The sequence below is a fragment of the Heterodontus francisci genome, chromosome 7, assembly GCF_036365525.1.
Source record: "Heterodontus francisci isolate sHetFra1 chromosome 7, sHetFra1.hap1, whole genome shotgun sequence".
NCBI classification, from domain to species: Eukaryota; Metazoa; Chordata; class Chondrichthyes; order Heterodontiformes; family Heterodontidae; genus Heterodontus; species Heterodontus francisci.
This window is the reverse complement of record NC_090377.1, coordinates 138,008,946-138,030,572: the sequence shown is the minus strand read 5'-3', so window position 1 is coordinate 138,030,572 and position 21,627 is coordinate 138,008,946. Positions and strand designations below refer to the sequence as shown.

Below are 21,627 nucleotides of genomic sequence, written 5' to 3'. Positions count from 1 at the left end.
ACCCCGTCAGGCCCGGGAGACTTGTCTATCTTCAAGTTATTCAAAAACCCCAACACATCTTCCCTCCTAACGAGCACTTCCTCGAGCTTACCAGTCTGCTTCCCACCGTCCTCTTCAGTAATACACCCCTTCTCATTCGTAAATACCGAAGAGAAGTACTCATTCAAAACCTCACTTATCTCTTCCGGCTCAACACACAGTCTCCCGCTATTGTCCCTGACCGGACCTACGGTCCCCTTAGTCATCCTCATATTTCTGACATACGCGTAAAAGGCCTTGGGGTTTTCTTTTATCCTACCCGCCAAGCATTTTTCATGCCCTCTCTTAGCTCTCCTAATCCCTTTCTTCAGATCCTTCCTGGCCATCTTGTATCCCTCCAGAGCTATGCCTGTGCCCTTTTTCCTCAACTTTATATACGCATCCTTCTTCTTCCTAACAAGACTCTCAACCTCTCTTGTCAACCACGGTTCCCTCACATGACCATCCCTTCCCTGTCTGACAGGGACATGCTTATCAATGGCCCCTACTATCTGCTCCTTGAAAAAGTTCCACATTTCGACCGTGCCCTTCCCTGCCAGCATATGCTCCCAACTTATGCTCCTCAGTTCCTGCCTGACAGCATCATATCTACCCTTCCCCCAATTGTAAACCTTGCCCTGTTGCACATACCTATCCCTCTCCATTACCACAGTGAATGCTACAGAATTGTGATCACTATCTCCAAAGTGCTCGCCCACCAACAGCTCTATCACTTGCCCTGGTTCATTACCTAGTACCAAATCCAATATTGCCTCCCCTCTGGTCGGGCAGTCTACATACTGAGTCAGAAAAGCTTCCTGGACATACTGCACAAACACTACCCCATCCAAACTATTCGATCTAAAGAGTTGCCAATCAATATTTGGGAAGTTGAAATCCTACCAATACTGTCATGGACAGATGCATCTACGGCAGGTAGATTGGTGAGGACGAGGTCAAGTATGTTTTTCCCTCTTGTTGGTTCCCTCACCACCTGCCGTCGACCCAGTCTAGCAGCTCTGTCCTTTAGGACTCGGCCAGCTCAGTCAATAGTCGTGCTACCGAGCCACTGTTGGTGATGGGCAGTGAAGTCTCCCACCCAGAGTACATTCTGCGCCCTTGCCATCCTCAGTGCTTCCTCCAAGTGGTGTTCAACATGGAGAGTACTGATTCATCAGCTGACGGAGGACGGTCAGAGGTATTCAGCAGGAGGTTTCCTTGTCAATGTTTGTCCCGATGTCATGAGGTGTCATGGGATCTCGAGTCGCTGCTGAGGACTCCCAGGGCAATTCCCTCCTGACTGTATACCACTGTGCCACCACCTCTGCTGGGTCTGTCCTGCCAATGGGCCAGGACGTACCCGAGGATTGTGATGGCGATGTCTGGGACAATTTCTGTAAGGTATGATTTGTTAAGGATGATGATGTCTGGCTGTTGCTTGACTGGTCTGTGGAACAGCTCTCCCAACTTTGACACAAGCCTCCAGGTGTTTGTAAGGAGGACTTTGCAGGGTCGACAGGGCTGGGCTTGCTGTTGTCCTTTCTGGTGCCTGGGTCGATGCCGGGTGGTCCGTCCAATTTCATTCCTTATTGACTTTGTAGTAGTGAGATACAACTAAGTGACTTGCTCAACCATTTAAGAGTCAGCTACATTGCTGTGGATCTGGAGTCACATGTCGGCGAGACCAGGTAAGGACAACAGATTTCCTTCCCTAAAGGATATTAGTGAACCAGATGGGTTTTTACAAAAATCGACAATGATCATTAGACTAGCTTTTAATTCCAGATTTATTAACTGAATTTATTAATTGAATTCAAATTCCACCTTCTGTCATGGTGTGAGTTGAACCCATGTCTTCAGAGCAATACCCTGGGTCTCTGGGTTACTAGTCCAGTGAAAATACCACTATGCCACCACCTCCCCATATTTGGACAAAGGCTGTAATGAGGTCAGGAATTGAGTTGCCCTGGTGGAACACAATCTGAGCATTGATGAGCAAGTTATTGCTGAGTAAGTGCCACTTGATAGCACTGTCGGCGACTCCTTCCATCACTTTGCTGATGATTGAGAGTAGACTGATGGGGCGGTAATCTGCCGGATTGAATTTGTCCTGCTTTATGTGTACAGGACATACCCGGGCAATTTTCCATATTGTCTGGTAATTGCCTGTACTGAAAAAGCTTTTCTAAGGACACAGCTAGTTCTGGAGCACAAATCTTCAGTACAACAGGTGGGATTTTGTCAGGATCCATAATCTTTACTGTATCCAGTGCCTTCAGCTATTTCTTGATATCATATGGAGTGAATGGAATTTTCTGAAGACTGGCATCTGTGATAGTGGGGACCAATTCTCTCTTGAAATCACAACTGAATCTGCTTGCACCACACACTCATGGGACCATAAGTAGCTGAGAGCCTAGCAATGATCCTTGTAGCACTCCACTAGTCACAGCCTGCCAACTTGAAAATGCTCCATTTATTCCTACTCTCTGCTTTCTGTTTGTTAACGAATCCTCTATCCATACGAATATATTATCCCAATTCCACGAGCCTTTATCTAGCGTTTTAACCTTCTGTGGCACCTTATCAAATATCTTTTGGAAATCCAGGTACACTACATCTACTGGTTCCCCTTTATCTACCCTTCCAGTTACATCTTCAAAGAATCTAATAAATTTGTCAAACACGATTTCCCTTTTGTAAAAACCATGTCGACTTTGCCTGATCGGACTAGTATTTTCGCAGTGCATTGTTAAGCCTTCCTTAATCATAGATTCCAGCATTTTCCCAACGACTGATGTTAGGCTAACTGCCTGTACTTCCCCATTTTCTCTCTCCTTCCTTTCTTGAATAGCTTAGTTACATTTGCTAACTTCCAATCTGCTGGAATCGTTCTAGAATGTAGGGAATTTTGGAAAATCATAACCAGTGCATCCATTAACGCTGCAGCTACTTTTTTTAGAACCATAGAATTTAGGCCATCAGGTCCTGGGGATTTGTCTGATTTTATCCCCTTCTGAATGCCATGCGTTGCCTTGCATGTTTCACAGGAATCGCATTGATGAGGTTGGTGTGTTCAGGAAATTGAACCTCCACATGTGGTAATATTTCACCTCACTGTCTATTTCATATGCATGCTTACAATACTCAGTGCTGTCATTTGTCTGAACAAGTCTTTTGTGTTCTCAATTTGGATGGTTAGCTCAGATGCTTTGAAAGTGGTGCTCATGATGCAAACGTTGTGGGTTCAAGTCGCTTACTGGCAGGTTTCATGTTGTGGCTCCAGTGGTGCAATCGGTTACCTTCTGGTGCTTATACAGCAGTGAAGTTAGTGAGCTCTGCCAAGGTTTGAGTCTCACTTGGAACACGATCCGAGAGCAGTGTGAAGCAGCTTGGGAGCGGCTAGGACTGTGACCGGTGAGTCTGAACCAATCAAAAGAGGAGAAAAAAGAAAAGTAATTGTGAGGTGACATTACAAGACCAAGAGCCACTTGGGGTGAGCACACTGCTGAGCTTTTAATTTAATCTAAATTGATCAACTATAAAGTAAGACTTCATTCATTCATTAGTATAAAAACTAAAAAGTAAAGCCAATTTGATAATTTACCATATAATTAAAATCAGTGTTCAATGAATCAATCAGATTGAGGGGATTGAAGTTAACACAATTAATAGGAGATAGTAAAACTAAAGAAGTCTGAGTATTTCAGTGAATTGAAATCTAAAGGTTTTTAGATAATAAGAGTTCAGTAAAAAACACTTCAGTTAACCTCCCTGCCAAATGAAGTTATGTCAGCACTGGATAAGCAGCTGAATGGTGAGTAGTTGGTGGATCTTCATTTATTTAAGCAGTAAGTTTAATAGCCTAATAAGTACAGGCATGTCAGGGGAGCTGAAACCCATGGAGTGTGCATCCGGCTCCATTTGGGTTCTCCGGGAAGCTTCTCATGTCTTGGACAACCACATGTACAAGATGTGTTGTTAGCTGGAGGAGATCCAGCTCCGGGTTTCAGAGCTTGAGCAGCAGCTGACATCACTGCGGCGCATCCACAAGAATGAGAGTTTCGTAGATATCACATTTATAGATGTGGTCACCCTGCAGTTTAAGGGTATGTAGGCAGAAAGGGCATGGGTGACCGCCAGGACGTCAAGAAGGACCAGGCAGGTCGTGCAGGAGTCCCCTGAGTGCATCTCACTCTCCAACCAATCTTCCTTTCTGAATACTGAAGAGAGTGATGGTTACTCTGGGGTGTGCAGCCAGAGCCTAATCCACGTCACTACAGCTGGCTCAGCAGTACATGGGGGCAAGAGGAAGATTGGAAATGCAATAGTGATAGGAAGCTTGATAACTATAGGAACAGACATTTCTGCAGCTGCAGACGAGAATCCAGGATAGTACATTGCCTGCCTGGTGCCAGGGTAAAGGATGTCACTGCGCAGTTGCAGAGCACTCTGAAGGGGGAGGGTGAATAGCCAGCAGCCGTGGTCCATATCGGTACCAATTGCATCGGTAGAAAGAGGGTTGAGGTCCTGCAGACACAGTTTAGAGAGCTGGGGGAGAAACTAGCAAGCAGGAACTCAAAAATAGTAATCTCCGGATTACTCCCAGTACCATGTACCCAGTACCACACCCCTTAGATTAACTACCTTGAATTCGGCCAGTGGTCAGAGACAGGAGGGTGTGACTATGAGTGAGGCAGTTAGAGGGATCCATGCGGATCTATGAGCAGCTAGGGGCTAAATTAAAAAGCAGAACCAAAAAGGTTATAATCTCTGGATTACTACCTGAGCCACGAGCAAATTGGCACAGGGTCAATAAGATTAAAGAGGTAAATGCGTGGCTGAAAGATTGGTGTGGGAGAAATGGGTTCGAATTCATGGGACATTGGCAGCAGTACTGGGGAAAGAGAGAGCTGTTCCGATGGGACGGGCTCCACCTGAATCATGCTGGGACCAGAGTCCTGGCGAATCACATAACTAGGGCTGTACAAAAGGCTTTAAATTAAATAGTGGGGGGTGGGGTGAGGAGGGTTCAGTTGCATGGAAAATTAGGAAGTCAAAGTTAAAGGACAAGGTAGGAGTGCAGGTTAGTGATGAGGCTGATTGTTACCAGAAAATGAAAGGAAGGAACAGAACATGTGAACGTCATATTACACCAAGGAATCATACAACAGTAGGGAAATTTGATAATAGAACAAACTTAAAAGACTTTGTATCTGAATGCACGAAGCATTCGGAATAAAATAAACGAGTTAACCGCAAATAGAGACGAATGGGTATGATTTAGTGGTTTGGGAATTGAATATCCAAGGGTCCTTCGTATTTCAGAAGGACAGGCAGGAAGGAAAAGGAGGAGGTGTAGCTTTGTTAGTAAAGGAAGAGATCAGCGCTGTAGTGAGAAATTATATAGACACTAGAGGTCAAGGGCGGCACAGTGGCGCAGTGGTTAGCACCGCAGCCTCACAGCTCCAGGGACCCGGGTTCGATTCCGGGTACTGCCTGTGGAGTTTGCAACTTCTCCCTGTGTCTGCGTGGGTTTTCTCCGGGTGCTCCGGTTTCCTCCCACAAGCCAAAAGACTAGCAGGTTGATAGGTAAATTGGCCATTATAAATTGTCACTGGTATAGGTAGGTGGTAGGGAAATATAGGGACAGGTGGGGATGTTTGGTAGGAATATGGGATTAGTGTAGGATTAGTATAAATGGGTGGTTTATGTTCGGCACAGACTCGGTGGGCCGAAGGGCCTGTTTCAGTGCTGTATCTCTAATCTAATCAGAATCAGTCTGGGTAGAAATAAGAAATAGCAAGGGAAAGAAGTCCCTGGTGGGAGTAATCTATAGGTCCCCAAACAGTAGTTCTGCAGTGGGGCACAGTATAAACCAGGAAATACTGAGGGCTTGTAAGAAAGGTACTGCAATAATCATGGGTGATTTTAATATGCATATAGACTGGATTAATCAAATTGGCAAGGGAAGCCTCGAGAGAGAGTTCATTGAAGGTATTAGAGATTGGTTCCACAACATATTGCTCCAAAGAACAATCAGGGAGCAGGCTATTCTAGATTTGGTATTGTGTAATGAGGTGGGATTAATTAATGATCTCATAGTTAAGGATCCTCCAGGGAAGAGTGATCATAGCATGCTGGAATTTCAAATTCAGATTGAGGGAGAGAAACTGGAGTCCCACACTAGCGTTCTGGAGTTAAACAAAGGTAACTACATAGGCATGAGGACAGATTTGGCCCTAGTGGACTGGGCAGGAAGACTAAAGGGTAGGACAGTTGATGAGCAGTGGCAGATGTTTAAGGAGATATTCAATTCCTCCCAACTAAAATATATTCCAGAGAGGAAGAAAGATTCTAAGAGGGGGAAAATGCATGCCTGGCTAAGCAAGGAAGTTAAGGATAACATAAAAACAAAAACTAAGGAATACCATATTGCAAAGGCCAGTGGCAGGCTGGAAGATTGGGAAACTTTTAAAGATCTACAAAGGGTTACTAAAAAAGTAATGAAAAGAACAAAGGTAAATTGTGTTTGTACTGGAGTGCTGACTTGGGTTGCATTAGAGTGTTAAAGTGGAAGTTTGGTGACTGAGGATAATTAAGAGTTAATTTTATCTAAAGTCTAGTCTGTCTTTTATTTAGCAGATTAACTTAACAGTTGCTGTTTGAGTTGGAGAAGGTGAGTTTTAGACCATCTTGAAACAGTTCACTCAGGCTCTGCTTGCAGCTGCACCTTGTTAATTAGAGAATTGGCTGAAACCAGTTTTCAGGGGCTAGAGTCAGTCAGTGTAAAAGTGGGCCATCTTACAGTGCTGACTTGGGTTGCATTAGAGTGTTAAAGTGGAAGTTTGGTGACTGAGGAAGTTTGGTGAGGAGGGAGCGAGGAGCTCCTTTCATTTCCTACCTGTCCTCAGAGTGAGGGGAGCCAAGAGTTTCCAAAGAGCACAGTTGACTGGTGAGTAAGTCCTGGTGGGTATTTTTCAAAGTGGATTTTATTGTAAGTCATTGTTTTAGCAAGACTTAGTTTTTTTAAATTATAATCTTCTAAAGTTTTAAATTTAAAGGGTTTAGTCATGGCAGGAGAGCTTGAAGCCGTGGTTTGCTCCTCTTGCTGCATGTGGAAATCCGGGAACATTTCCAGTCCCTGGGACCAGCATGTGTGCAGGAAGTGTGTCCATCTGCAGCTCCTAGAAGCTCGGGTTTCAGAGCTGGAACGGCGGCTGGAAACACTGTGGAGCATCTGCGAGTCTGAGAGCATTGTGGATAGCACGTATAGAGAGGTGGTCACACCACAGCTGAAGGGACTTGAGGAAGGAAGGGAAGGGGTGACCACCAGGCAGTCCAAGAGAATCAGGCAGGTAGTTCAGGTGTCACCTGGGGTCCTGCTTGCAAATCGGTATTCCAATTTGGAGGCTGATGAGGCTGGTTTCTCCAGGGAGTGTGGACAGAGCCAAGCTTCTGGCACCGCAAGTTGCCTGTCTGCACAGAAAGGGGAAAAGAGAGGAAGAGCAATAGTAATAGGGGATTCTATAGTCAGATGAACAGATAGGCGCTACTGTGGCCGTCAACGTCACTCCAGGATGGTATGTTGCCTCCCTGGTGCCAGGGTCCAGGATGTCACTGAACGGCTGCAGGGCATCCTGAAGGGGGAGGGTGATAAGGCAGAGGTCATGGTACATGTTGGTACCAGTGACATAGGTAGAAAGAGGGATGAGGTCTTGCATCAAGAATTCAGTGAGTAAGACAGTAGACTAAAAAGCAGGACCTCTCGGGTTGTAATCTCTGGATTACACCCAGTGCCACGTGCTAGCGAGTATAGAAATAGGAGAATAGCACAGATAAATAGCACGTGGCTGAACAGCTGGTGTCGAAGGGAAGGCTTCAGATATCTGGACCATTGGAATCTCTTCAGGGACAGATGGGACCTGTGCAAGAAGGACGGGTTGCATCTAAACTGGAGGGGCACAAATATCCTGGCTGCGAGGTTTGCTAGCATCACTCGGGAGGGTTTAAACTAGTGTGGCAGGGGGGTGGGAACCAGAGCAGTAGGACAGCAAGTGAAATAAATGAAGGGGAACTAGTAAATAAGGCCAGTAAGACTAAGAGGAAGAGCAGGCAGGGAGATGTTGCGGAGAACAGCGGGACTGGTGGTCTGAAGTGCATTTGTTTCAATGCAAGAAGTATCACAGGTAAGGCAGATGAGCTTAGAGCTTGCATTAGTACTTGGAACTATGATGTTGTTGCTATTGCAGAGTTTTGGTTGAGGGAAGGACAGGATTGGCAGCTAAATGTTCCAGGATTTAGAAGCTTCAGGCGGGATAGAGGGGGATGTAAAAGGGGTGGGGGAGTTGCATTACTGGTTAAGGAGAATATCACAGCTGGACTGCGGGAGGACACCTCGGAGGGGTCATGCAGTGAGGCAATATGGGTGGAGCTCAGGAATAGGAAGGGTGCAGTCACGATGTTGGGGGTTTACTACAGGCCTCCCAACAGCCAGCGGGAGGTAGAGGAGCAGATATGTAGACAGATTTTGGAAAGATGTAAAGGTAACAGTGGAGGGTGATTTTAACTTCCCCTATATTGATTGGGACTCACTGAGTGCTAGGGGCTTGGATGGGGCAGAATTTGTAAGGAGCATCCAGGAGGGCTTCTTGAAACAATACGTAGATAGTCCAACTGGGGATGGCGCCGTACTGGATCTGGTATTGGGGAATGAGCCCGGCCAGGTGGTTGAAGTTTCAGTAGGGGAGCATTTCGGGAACCGTGACCATAATTCCATAAGTTTTAAGGATAAGGATAAGAGTAGTCCTCGGGTGAAGGTGCTAAATTGGGGGAAGGCTAATTACAGCAATATGAGGCAAGAACTGAAGAATTTAGATTGGGGGCGGCTGTTTGAGGGTAAATCAACATCTGACATGTGGGAGTCTTTCAAACGTCAGTTGATTAGAATCCAGGACCAGCATGTTCCTGTGAGGAAGAAGGATAAGTTTGGCAAGTTTCGGGAACCTTGGATAACGCGGGATATTGTGAGCCTCGTCAAAAAGAAAAAGGAAGCATTCGTAAGGGCTGGAAGGCAACGAACAGACGAATCCCTTGAAGAATATAAAGACAGTAGGAAGGAAATTAAGCAAAGAGTCAGGAGGGCTAAAAGGGGTTATGAGAAGTCATTGGCAAACAACATTAAGGAAAATCCCAAGGCTTTTTATACGGATATAAAGAGCAAGAGGGTAACCAGGGAAAGGGTTGGCCCACTCGAGGACAGAGAAGGGAATCTATGTGTGGAGCCAGAGGAAATGGGTGAGGTACTAAATGAGTACTTTGCATCAGTATTCAACAAGGAGAAGGACAGTGGATGATGAGCCTAGGGAAGGGAGTGTAGATAGTCTCAGTCATCTCATCATCAAAAAGGAGGAGGTGTTGGGTGTCTTGCAAAGCTTTCAGGTAGATAAGTCCCCAGGGCCTGATGGGATCTACCCCAGAAGACTGAGGGAGGCAAGGGAAGAAATTGCTGGGGCCTTGACAGAAATCTTTGCATCCTCATTGGCTACAGGTGAGGTCCCGGAGGACTGGAGAATAGCCAATGTTGTTCCTTTGTTTAAGAAGGGTAGCAAGGATAATCCAGGAAATTATAGGCCGGTGAGCCTTACGTCAGTGGTAGGGAAATTATTAGAGAGGAATCTTCGGGAAAGGATTTACTCCCATTTGGAAACAAACAAACTTATTAGCGAGAGGCAGCATGGTTTTGTGAAGGGGAGGTCGTGTCTCACTAATTTGATTGAGTTTTTTGAGGAAGTGACAAAGATGATTGATGAAGGAAGGGCAGTGGATGTTATCTATATGGACTTCAGTAAAGCCTTTGACGAGGTCCCTCATGGCAGACTGATACAAAAGGTGAAGTCACATGGGATCAGAGGGGAGCTGGCAAGATGGATGCAGAACTGGCTCGGTCATAGAAGACAGAGGGTATCAGTGGAAGGGTGCTTTTCTGAATCGAGGGATGTGACTCGTGGTGTTCCGCAGGGATCAGTGCTGGGACCTTTGCTTTTTGTAGTATATATAAATGATTTGGAGGAAAATGTAGCTGGTCTGATTAGTAAGTTTGCGGACGACACAAAGGTTGGTGGAGTTGCGGACAGTGATGAGGATTGTCAGAGGATACAGCAGGATATAGATCGGTTGGAGACTTGGGCGTAGAAATGGCAGATGGAGTTTAATTCGGACAAATGTGAGGTAATGCATTTTGGAAGATCTAATGCAGGTGGGAAGTATACAGTAAATGGCAGAACCCTTAAGGAGTATTGACAGGCAGACAGATCTTGGCGTACAGGTCCACAGGTCACAAGTGGCAACGCAGGTGGATAAGGTAGTCAAGAAGGCACATGGCATGCTTGCCTTCATCGGGGCATAGAGTATAAAAAAAGGCAAGTCATGCTGCAGCTGTACAGAACTTTAGTTAGGCCACACTTGGAATATTGCGTGCAATTCTGGTCGCCACACTACCAGAAGGACGTGGAGGCTTTGGAGAGCGTACAGAAGAGGTTTCCCAGGATGTTGCCGGGTCTGGAGGGCATTAGCTATGAGGAGAGGTTGGATAAACTTGGATTGTTTTCACTGGAACAACAGAGGTGGAGGGGCGACATGATAGAGGTTTACAAAGTTTTAAGCGGCATGGACAGAGTGGATAGTCAGAAGCTTTTTCCCAGGGTGCAAGAGTCAGTTACTAGGGGACATAGGTTTAATGTGAGAGGGGCAAAGTTTAGAGGGGATGTGCGAGGCAAGTTCTTTACACAGAGGATGGTGAGTGCCTGGAACTTGTTGCCGGGGGAGGTGGTGGAAGCAGGTACCATTGACAAATACATGAATAAGATGGGAATAGAGGGATACGGACCCTGGAAATGCAGAAGGTTTTAGTTTAGGCAGGCATCAAGATCGGCGCAGGCTTGGAGGACCAAATGGCCTGTTCCTGTGCTGTACTCTGCTTTGTTCTTTGAATGCGTGGCTTAAGAGTTGGTGCAGGAGGGAGGGTTTTAGATTCCTGGACCACTAGGACAGTTTCTGGGGATGGTGGGACCTGTTCAAGCGGGACAGTCTACAATCTGAACCACAGGAGGACTAACATCCTTGCTGGCGGGTTTGCTAGTGCTGTTGGGAGGAGTTTAAACTAATTTGACAGGGGGAGGGGATGCAGACTCCTAGCAGAATAGGGACACAGCTAAACACGGGAAAGCGAACAATTCAGAGGGAATACAGCAGAAGTAAGTTTCAAGGGAGTAAGACCAGGATGGAAGGCCTCTACTTTAATGCCAGGACTATTGCAGGTAAAACGGATGAGTTAAGGGCAATGATCAACACATGGAATTGTGATATAGTAGCCATCACAGAGATATGGTTGAGAGAGGGACAGGATTGGCAGCTCAATATCCCGGGATATAGAATCTTCAGGCGAGACAGAGGAGGGGGTAAAATAGGAGGGGGCATTGCAATATTAGTTAAGGAGTCAGTTAGTGCAGTAAGGAGAGATGATTTCTTGGAGCGGGCATCAAATGAAACTTTATGGGTAGAGTTTAGGAATTAAAAAGGGACAGCCACATTGCTAGGTGTTTATTATAGACCCCCAGATAGTCAGCAGGAAATTGAGGAGCAAATATGTGCGCAGTTTGCAGAGGTGTGTAAAAATAATAGGGTAATTATATTAGGTGATTTCAACTTTCCCAACATTAATTGGTATAGTCTTCGTGTGAAGGGCTTAGATGGAGTGGAGTTCTTAAAATGTATACAGGAGAACTTTTTAGCTCAATATGTAGAGGATCTAACAAGGGAGGGTGCATTGCTGGACCTAATTCTGGGGAATGAAGCCGGACAGGTGGTTGATGTGTTGGTCGGGGAGCATTTTGGTGATAGCGACCACAACATGGTACAATTTAAGCTCGTTATGGAGAAAGAAATAGACAAGTTGCAAAAAAAGGTTTTGGATTGGGGGAGAGCGAATTTTAGTAAAATAAGGCAGGATCTGGCCAAGGTAGACTGGAAAGAGTTACTTGTCGGGAAATCTACAGAAGAGCAGTGGGGGGCATTCAAAAAGGAAGTGGGGAGGGTATAGGCCCAACATGTTCCCTCCAGGTTAATAGGTAGGAGCAACAAGCCCAGAGAACCATGGATGACCAGAAACATTCAGGGTACGATGAGAAGGAAAAGAGAGGCTTTTAGCAAATACAAGAAGAGCAATCAATGGAAGCATTAGTGGAGTACAGAAAGTGTAGGATGGAGCTCAAGAAAGCAATTAGGAGAGCAAAGAGGGGATATGAGAAAGCTCTGGCTGGTAAAAGTAGGGAAAATCCCAAGATATTCCATAAGTATATCAATGGGCAGAGGATAACCAGGGAAAGAGTACGACCCGTTAGGGACCAAGGGGGAAATTTGTGGGTGAAGCCAGAGGACGTTGGTAGGGTGTTGAACGAATACTTCACATATGTCTTCACCCAAGAGAAAGAGGATGTCGATATGGAACTTAGAGAAAGAGACTGTGACGTTCTTGAGCAAATTGGCACAAGGTATTGGAGGTTTTGGAAGGCTTAAAAGTAGACAAATCTCCAGGTCCGGATGATTTGTGTCCCAGGATGCTTTGGGAGGCGAGGGTGGAGATTGCAGGGGCTCTGACCCTAAATTTAATTCCTCTCTGGCCACGGGGGAGGTGCCAGAGGACTGGAGAACAGCTCATGTGGTCTGACTGTTTAAGAAAGGTTGTCGAGATAAGCCAGGGAACTACAGACCAGTGATTCTCATGTCAGTGGGAGGGAAACTATTGGAGAGAATCTATCACCACTTGCAGAGGCAAAATTTGATTAGGAATAGTCAGCATGGCTTTGTCAGAGGGAGGTCATGCCTAACAAATTTGATTGAATTTTTTGAGCATGTGACCAGGTGTGTCGATGAGTGTAGTGCAGTTGATGTTCGATTTCAGTCGGATTTCAGCAAAGCCTTTGACAAGGTCCCACGTGGGAGACTTATCAAGAAAGCAAATGCACAAGGGATACAAGGTAACTTGATAAGGTGGATTCAAAATTGGCTTTGCTGTAGGAGACAGAGAGTGATGACAGACGGCTGTTTTAGTGACTGGAAGCCAGTGTCCAGTGGCGTACCACAGGGATCTGTGCTGGGTCCCCTATTGTTTGTCATTTATATAAACGACATAGATGACTATGTGGGGGGTAGGATCAGTAAGTTCGCGGATGACACAAAGATTGGCCGAGTGGTTAACAGTGAGGTGGAGTGTCTTAGGTTACAGGAAGATATAGACGGGATGGTCAAATGGGCAGAAAAGTGGCAGATGGAATTTAACGCTGAAAAGTGCGAGGTGATACACTTTGGAAGGAGTAATGTGACACGGAAGTATTCAATGAATGACCTGACACTGGGAAGTTCCAAGGAACAAAGGGACCTTGGTGTGTTTGTCCATAGATCTCTGAAGGCAGAAGGGCAGGTTAATAGGGAAAAGGCATATGGGACACTTGCCTTTATCAATCGAGGCAGAGATTACAAAAGCAGGGAGGTCATGTTGGAGTTGTACAGAACTTTGGTAAGGCCATAGCTGGAGTACTGTGTGCCATTCTGGTCGCCACATTATAGGAAGGATGTGATTGCATTGGAGGGGGTGCAGAGGCAATTCACCAGGATGTTGCCTGGGATGGAACATTTAAGCCATGAAGAGAGGTTGGATAGGCTTGGGTTGTTTTCGCTGGAGCAGAGAAGACTGAGGGGTGACCTGATCGAGGTGTACAAAATTATGAGGGGCATGGACAGGGTGGATAGGGAGCAGCTGTTCCCTTAGTTGAAGGGTCAGTTACGAGGGGTCACAAGTTTAAGGTGAGGGGTGGGAGGTTTAAGGGGGATTTGAGGAAGAACTTTTTTACCCAGAGGATGGTGGCAGTCTGGAATGCCCTGCCTGGGAGGGTGGTAGAGGCAGGTTGCCTCACATCCTTTAAAAAGTACCTGGATGAGCACTTGGCACGTCATAACATTCAAGGCCATGGGCCAAGTGCTGGCAAATGGGATTAGGTAGACAGGTCAGGTGTTTTAATGCATCGGTGCAGACTCGATGGGCCGAAGGGCCTCTTCTGCACTCTATTATTCTGTGATTCTGTGATATGAAAGAAAACTAGCGCAAAATATAAAAACGGATAGCAAAAGCATCTATAAGTATATAAAAGGTAAGAGAGTAGCTGAAGTGAATGTTGGTCCTTCGTAGGATGAGACTGGGGAGTTAATAGAGGGGAACACAGAAATGGCGGAGACACTAAATCAGTATTTTGCCTCAGTTTTCACGGTGCAGGACACGAGTACTATCCCAATAGTAACAGGAAATGCAGAGGTTATAGAAAGAGAGGAACTTAGAAAAATCATCATTCCTAGGGAAAAAGTACTGAGCAAACTATTGAGATTGAAGGCAGACAAGTCCTCAGGGCCTGATGGCCTACATCCTCGGGTCTTAAAGGAAGTGGCAGCAGAGATAGTGGATCCATTGGTCATTATATTCCAAAATTCCCTGGATGCGGGAAAGGTTCCAGTGGATTGGAAAAAAGCTAATAGCTCCCTTATTCAAAAAGGGAGGGAGGCAGAAAGTAGGGAACTACAGTTTAACATCTGTCATTGGGAAATTGTTAGAATGCATTATTAAGGAAGTAATAACAGAACATTTAGAAAGTCAAAACGCAATCCATCAGAGTCAGCATGGTTTTATGAAGAGTAAATCGTGTTTGACTAATTTTCTAGAGTTCTTTGAAGCTGTAACAAGCAATGTGGATAATGGGGATCCTGTAGATGTTGTATATCTGGACTTACAGAAGGCATTTGATAAGGTGCCGCACAAAAGGTTAATACACAAGGTAAGATCACATGGGGTTAGGGGCAATTTATTAGGTTGGATAGAGGATTGGCTAACCAACAGAAAACAGAGAGTCGGGATAAATGGGTCTTTTTCTGGTTGGCAAGATGTAACTAGTGGAGTGCGACAGGGTTCGGTCCTTGGGCCCTAACTATTTACAATCTATATTAATGACTTGGATGCAGGGATAGAAGGTACTATAGCCAAATTTTCAGATGACACTAAAATAGGTGGGATAGTAAGTTGCAACAAAGAAATTTACAAATGGATATGGATAGGTTAGGTGAATGGGCCAAAATTTGGCAGATGGAGTTTAACATGGATAAGTGTGAGGTTATCCACTTTGGTCGGAAGAATAGAAAGGCAATTTATTATCTAAATGGAGAGAAATTTCAGAATGCTTCGGTGCAGAGAGATCTGGGTATCCTCGTGCATGAATCACAGAAAACCAGAATGCAGGTGCAACAGGTAATAAGAAAGGCGAATGGAATTTTGGCATTTATTGCTAAAGGAATAGAATATAAAAGTAGGGAAGTGTTGCTGCAACTCTACAAGGCATTAGCGAGACCTCACCTGGAGTATTGCGTACAGTTTTGGTCCCCTTACTTGAGGAGGGATGTAGCTGCATTGGAGGCAGTTCAGAGGACGTTCACTAGATTGATTCAAGGGATGAGGGGTTTGTTTTATGAAGAGAGATTGAGCAGGTTAGGCCTTTACTCTCGAGTTTAGAAGCATGAGAGGAGATCTAATTGAGGTATATAAGATGATTAAGGGGATTGACAAAGTAGACATAGAGAGGATGTTTCCTCTTGTGGGGCAATCTTGAACGTGAGGTCATAGTTTTAGGATAAGGGGTAGCAGACCTAAAACAGAGATGAGGAGAAATTGCTTCTTTCAAAGGGTTGTGAGTCTGTGGAATTCACTACCCCAGAGTGCGGTGGATGCCGGGACATGGAGTAAATTTAAGGAGGAGATAGACAAATTTTTAATTAGTCATGGGTTGACGGTTTCTGGAGAACGGGCAGGAAAGTGGAGTTGAGGTCGAGATGAGATCAGCCATGATTGTATTGCTTGGCTCGAGGGGCTGAATTGCCTACTCCTAGTTCTTATGTGCTGGTGAGTATAGAAATAGGAGGACAGAGCAGATGAATGTGTGGCTGGAGAGATGGCACAGGAAAGGGAGAGTTTTACATTCCTGGGACATTGGGAGCTGCCTGGCACCTGACAGGTTGCACTGAACAAAGCTGGAAAAATGTCCTTGCGGGATGATTTGCTACTGTTATTGGTATGGGTTTAAAAGAACTTGATAGGGATTTGGAAACCAGGAGGTAATATTGGAGAGGAAAACCAAGGTACACAGAGAATTGGGAGAGATAGCACGAGAGTAGGAAATAGTAATTTATTTGTTTGGACCTGAGTAAAAGGGAATGCAGTAAGGTCCAAATTAGGTTTACTGTGCATGTATGTGAATGCACGGAGTGTGGTAAATAATGTTGGTGAGCTGCAGGCACAGATAGCCACATGGAATATGATGTTGTGGCGATACTGAAGACCTGGCTCAAAAAGGGCAGGACGGGGTACAAAATATTCCTGGATACAAGGTGTTCAGAAAATATAGGGAAGGACAAAAAGGAGGAGGGGTAGCAGTATTGATTAAGGAGTCCTGGAGAGACATGTTGTCATACAGCAGGGGTGTCCAACCTTTTCACGTGAGGGGCCACATTATAACTTTTGTCCTACAGGGGGCTGGTGAACAAATTTCAGAAAGATAAAGGCATTAGAAATAGAGCATACTGGGTTAAAAAAAAAAATACCAATCTGTTATTTTCCAACAATTCCTCCCTTCACCCACCAGGCACCAGGAGCAGAAACACATTGCGACTTGGCGTGGCCTCCCCACTCTGAATCACACATCACCTCCCTCTGCCAGCACTGCGCCTTTCATTCCCCCGTCTCTGCATATTCACCAATCCACGGTTTATGCGTGTTCATCCCCGCCCACCCACCCGCTTTCCCTGCGTGCACGTCCCCGCTGTCTGGGTCCGCGTCCCATCCCCGCTCCCTCGGCCCGCGTCCCAACCCATAGGTAGGAATATGGAATTAGTGTAGGATTAGTATAAATGGGTGGTTGATGGTCGGCACAGACTCGGTGGGCCGAAGGGCCTGTTTCAGTGCTGTATCTCTAAACTAAACTAAAAAAAAACTCTCGGCCCGCGTCCCACCCCCACCCTCTTGGCCCGCGTCCCAACCCCCCCTTCACTGTCTCTGTGTGCTCACACAACCCTCCCCCACTGTCCCTGTATGATCATGGATACATGGATTTTAGCAAGGCTTTTGACAAGGTCCCACATGGCAGACTGGTTAAAAAACTAAAATCCCAAGGCATCCAGGGAAATGCAGCAAGTTGGATACAAAATTGGCTCAGTGGCAGGAAACAAAGAGTGTTGATGGGTGTTTTAGCTATCGGTGCTGTTATACAGTTGGCTCTCCCCTTGCGCTTCTGTCTTTTTTCCTGCCAACTGCTAAGTCTCTTCGACTCGCCACACTTTAGCCCTGTCTTTATGGTTGCCCGCCAGCTCTGGCGATCACTGGCAACTGACTCCCACAACTTGTGATCAATGTCACAGGACTTCATGTCGCGTTTGCAGACGTCTTTAAAGTGGAGACATGGACGGCCGGTGGGTCTGATACCAGTGACGAGCTCGCTGTACAATGTGTCCTTGGGGATCCTGCCATATTCCATGTGGCTCACATGGCCATGCCATCTCAAGCACCACAGGCTCAGTAGGGTGTATATGCTGGGGATGTGGGCCGCCTCGAGGACTTCTGTGTTGGAGATACGGTCCTGCCACCTGATGCCAAGGATTCTCCGGAGGCAGCGAAGATGGAATGAATTGAGACGTCGCTCTTGGCTGACATACGTTGTCCAGGCCTCGCTGCCGTAGGGCAAGGTACTGAGGACACAGGCTTGATACACTCTGACTTTTGTGTTCTGTGTCAGTGCGCCATTTTCCCACATTCTGTTGACCAGTCTGGACATAGCAGTGGAAGCCTTTTCTATGCGCTTGTTGAGTTCTGCATCGAGAGACAGGTTACTGGTGATAGTTGAGCCTATGTAGGTGAACTCTTCAACCACTTCCAGAGCGTGGTCGCCGATATTGATGGATGGAGCATTTCTGATGTCTGTCCCATGATGTTCGTTTTCTCGAGGCTGATGGTTAGGCCAAATTCGTTGCAGGCAGCCGCAATCCAGTCGATGAGTCTCAGCAGACACTCTTAAGACTTGAACGCATGTGAGAGCAGCAGGAGAAGAAAATCCCAAACAGTGTTGGTGCAAGAACACAGCCCTGTTTCACGCCACTCAGGATAGGAAAGGGGCAGAGAGGTCAGTGACTAGGGGCTTATATTTATAATGATTGGCAGAAAGATTAGATGGAGATGAGTAAAAACATTTTCACCCAGAGGATGGTGGGGGTCTGGAACTCACTGCCTGAAAGGGTAGTTGAGGCAGAAACCCTCAACTCATTCAAAAGGAGTCTGGATATGCACCTCAAGTGCTGTAATCTGCAGGGCTACAGATCAAATGCTGGAAGGTGAGATTAGATTGGGCAGATGGTTTTTCAGCTGGTACAGACACCATGGGCCAAGTGGCCTCTTCCTAGGCCTTAAACTTTCTATGATTCTAACTCTGTCTCCCTATCCCGGTAATGTAGGTTGCTGTTGCTGTGAGTATTTAAACTATGTTGCCTTCCCTCAGGACAATGTACAGCAGGGCACATGCACGGCCATCTTGGGCCAGGAAGCTGGAGGAGAGAATGTTGTGAATTTCTCACCTGGACTGACAGTGATGGCTTTTGTAAATTCCTTTTACAGGGGATTAGAAGGGGAGGATATACAGACGGGAAACTCAAACCGAGCATCACATCGAGATTTGACAGAATTGCTCAATTCATTGGAAACATGAATATCATCGGCCTTTTGAATGTGGAAGGTAAAAGGTTTGTCTGTTCTGTCAGTGGGAAAAGATTTCAAGTATCAGTGTGACTGGAAAAGTACCGAGATACACACTGTCCTGGTGAGACATGAAGTAAGCAACAGAGATGAGGAGGAATTTCTCCTCTCAGAGGCTTGCTGCTGTTTGGAATTATCTTCCACAGAGAGCGTTGAAGGCTGGATCATTGAATATATTAATTTGGGCTCCAAGGGTTAAATTACGAGGAGAGATTACACAAGTGAGGCACAAATGAGGGTTATATTCATTTGAATTTGGAAGATTAAGGGCTGATTTGATTGAAAATTTCAAGATATTAATTGGAACTGATAGGGTAGATGCAGATAAACTATTTCCGCAGGTTGTGAAGCTAGGACTAGGGGGAATAGTCCAAAACACAGAGCCAGCCCTTTCAGGAGTGAAGTTAGGAAACACTTGTGCACATCAAGGGTGGCAGAAGTTTGGAACTCTCTTCCACAAACAGTGGAATTTTGTGAGATCAAAATTTTAAATCTGATGTTGATAGATCTTTGTGAACCAAAGATATTACGGGAAGTTGGGCAAAGGCGGGTAATACGAGTTGGGTCACAGATTAGCCCTGATCTCAATGTATTGAACTCTCAAGGGGCTAAATGACCAACTCCGAGAATCATAGAAACTTACAGCACAGACGGAGGCCATTCAACCCTTTGTGCTTGTGCTGGCTCTTTGAAAGGGTAGTCGTGATTTGTCCCACACACCCACTAGTTTGTAAGCCTGTAAGTTACTCCTTCTCCAGTAGAAAGAACAGTACAGCACAGGAACAGGCCATTCAGCCCTCCAAGCCTACGCCGATCTTGATGCCTGTCTAAACTAAAACTTCTGCACTTCCGGGGACCGTATCCCTCTATTCCCATCCTATTCATGTATTTGTCAAGATGCCTCTTAAACGTCGCTATCGTATCTGCTTCTATCACCTCCTCCGGCAGCAAGTTCCAGGCACTCGCCACCCTCTGTGTAAAGAACTTGCCTCGCACATCCCCTCTAAACTTTGCCCCTCGCACCTTAAACCTATGTCCCCTAGTAACTGACTCTTCCACCCTGGGAAAAAGCTTCTGACTAACCACTCTGTCCATGCCACTCATAACTTTGTAAACCTCTATCATGTCGCCCCTCCACCTCCGTTGTTCCGGTGAAAACAATCCGAGTTTATCCAACCTCTCCTCATAGCTAATGCCCTCCAGACCAGGTAACATCCTGGTAAACCTCTTCTGTACCCTCTCCAAAGCCTCCACATCTTTCTGGTAGTGTGGCGACCAGAATAGTACACAATATTCCAAGTGTGGCCTAACTAAGGTTCTGTACAGCTGCAGCATGACTTGCCAATTTTTATACTCTATGCCCCGACCGATGAAGGCAAGCATGCCGTATGCCTTCTTAACTACCTTATCCATCTGCGTTGCCACTTTCGGTGACCTGTGGACCTGTATGCCCAGATCTCTCCGCCGGTCAATACTCCTAAGGGTTCTGCCATTTACTGTCTACTTCCTACCTGTATTGGACCTTCCAAAATGCATTACCTCACATTTGTCCAGATTAAATTCCATCTGCCATTTCTCCGCCCAAGTCTCCAGCCGATCTATTTCCTGCTGCATCCTCTGATAATCCTCATCACTATCCACAACTCCACCAACCTTTGTGTCGTCCGCAAACTTACTCATCAGACCAGCTACATTTTCCTTCAAATCATTTATATACTACAAAGAGCAAAGGTCCCAGCACTGATCCCTGCGGAACACCACTAGTCACATCCCTCCATTCAGAAAAGCACCCTTCCACTGCTACCCTCTGTCTTCTATGACAGAGCCAGTTCTGTATCCATCTTGCCAGCTCACCTCTGATCCCGTGTGACTTCACCTTTTGTACCATGAGGGACCTTGTCAAAGGCTTTACTGAAGTCCATATAGATAACATCCACTGCCCTTCCTTCATCAATCATCTTTGTCACTTCCTCAAAAAACTCAATCAAATTAGTGAGACACGACCTCCCCTTCACAAAACCATGCTGCCTCTCGCTAATAAGTTTGTTTGTTTCCAAATGGGAGTAAATCCTGTCTCGAAGAATCCTCTCTAATAATTTCCCTACTACTGAAGTAAGGCTCACCTCGCCCATTTCCTCTGGCCCCACGCAGAGATTCCCTCCTCTGTCCTTGAGTGGGCCAACTCTTTCCCTGGCTACCCTCTTGCTCTTTATATACGTATAAAAAGCCTTGGGATTCTCCTTAATCCAGTTTGCCAATGACTTTTGATGACCCCTCTTAGCCCTCCTGACTCCTTGCTTAAGTTCCTTCCTACTTTCTTTATATTCCTCAAGGGTTTCGTCTTTTCCCAGCCTTCTAGCCCTTACGTATGCTTCCTTTTTCTTTTTGACTAGGCTCACAATATCCCTCGTTATCCAAGGTTCCCGAAACTTGCCAAACTTATCCTTCATCCTCACAGGAACATGCTGGTCCTGGATTCTAATCAACTGACGTTTGAAAGACTCCCACATGTCAGATGTTGATTTACCCTCAAACAGCCACCCCCAATCTAAATTCTTCAGTTCCTGCCTAATATTGTTATAATTAGCCTTCCCCCAATTTAGCACCTTCACCCGAGGACTGCTCTTATCCCTATCCACAAGTACATTAAAACTTACGGAATTATGGTCACTGTTCCCGAAATGCTCCCCTGTTGAAATTTCGACCACCTGGCTGGG

At 45.9% G+C, this 21,627-nt stretch overlaps 1 protein-coding gene across 4 annotated transcripts in view; it reads left to right on the top strand.

Annotated features, from left to right (window-relative positions):
* Positions 1-21,627, top strand: part of LOC137372356 (zinc finger protein 774-like) — a 47,345-nt gene that overhangs the window by 16,694 nt on the left and 9,024 nt on the right. For all 4 annotated transcript variants that reach the window (XM_068036248.1, XM_068036245.1, XM_068036246.1 and 1 more), the window contains one exon: positions 18,773-18,890. The gene's annotated coding sequence lies outside the window, so the exon portion shown is untranslated. The remainder of the gene's footprint in view (positions 1-18,772; positions 18,891-21,627) is intronic.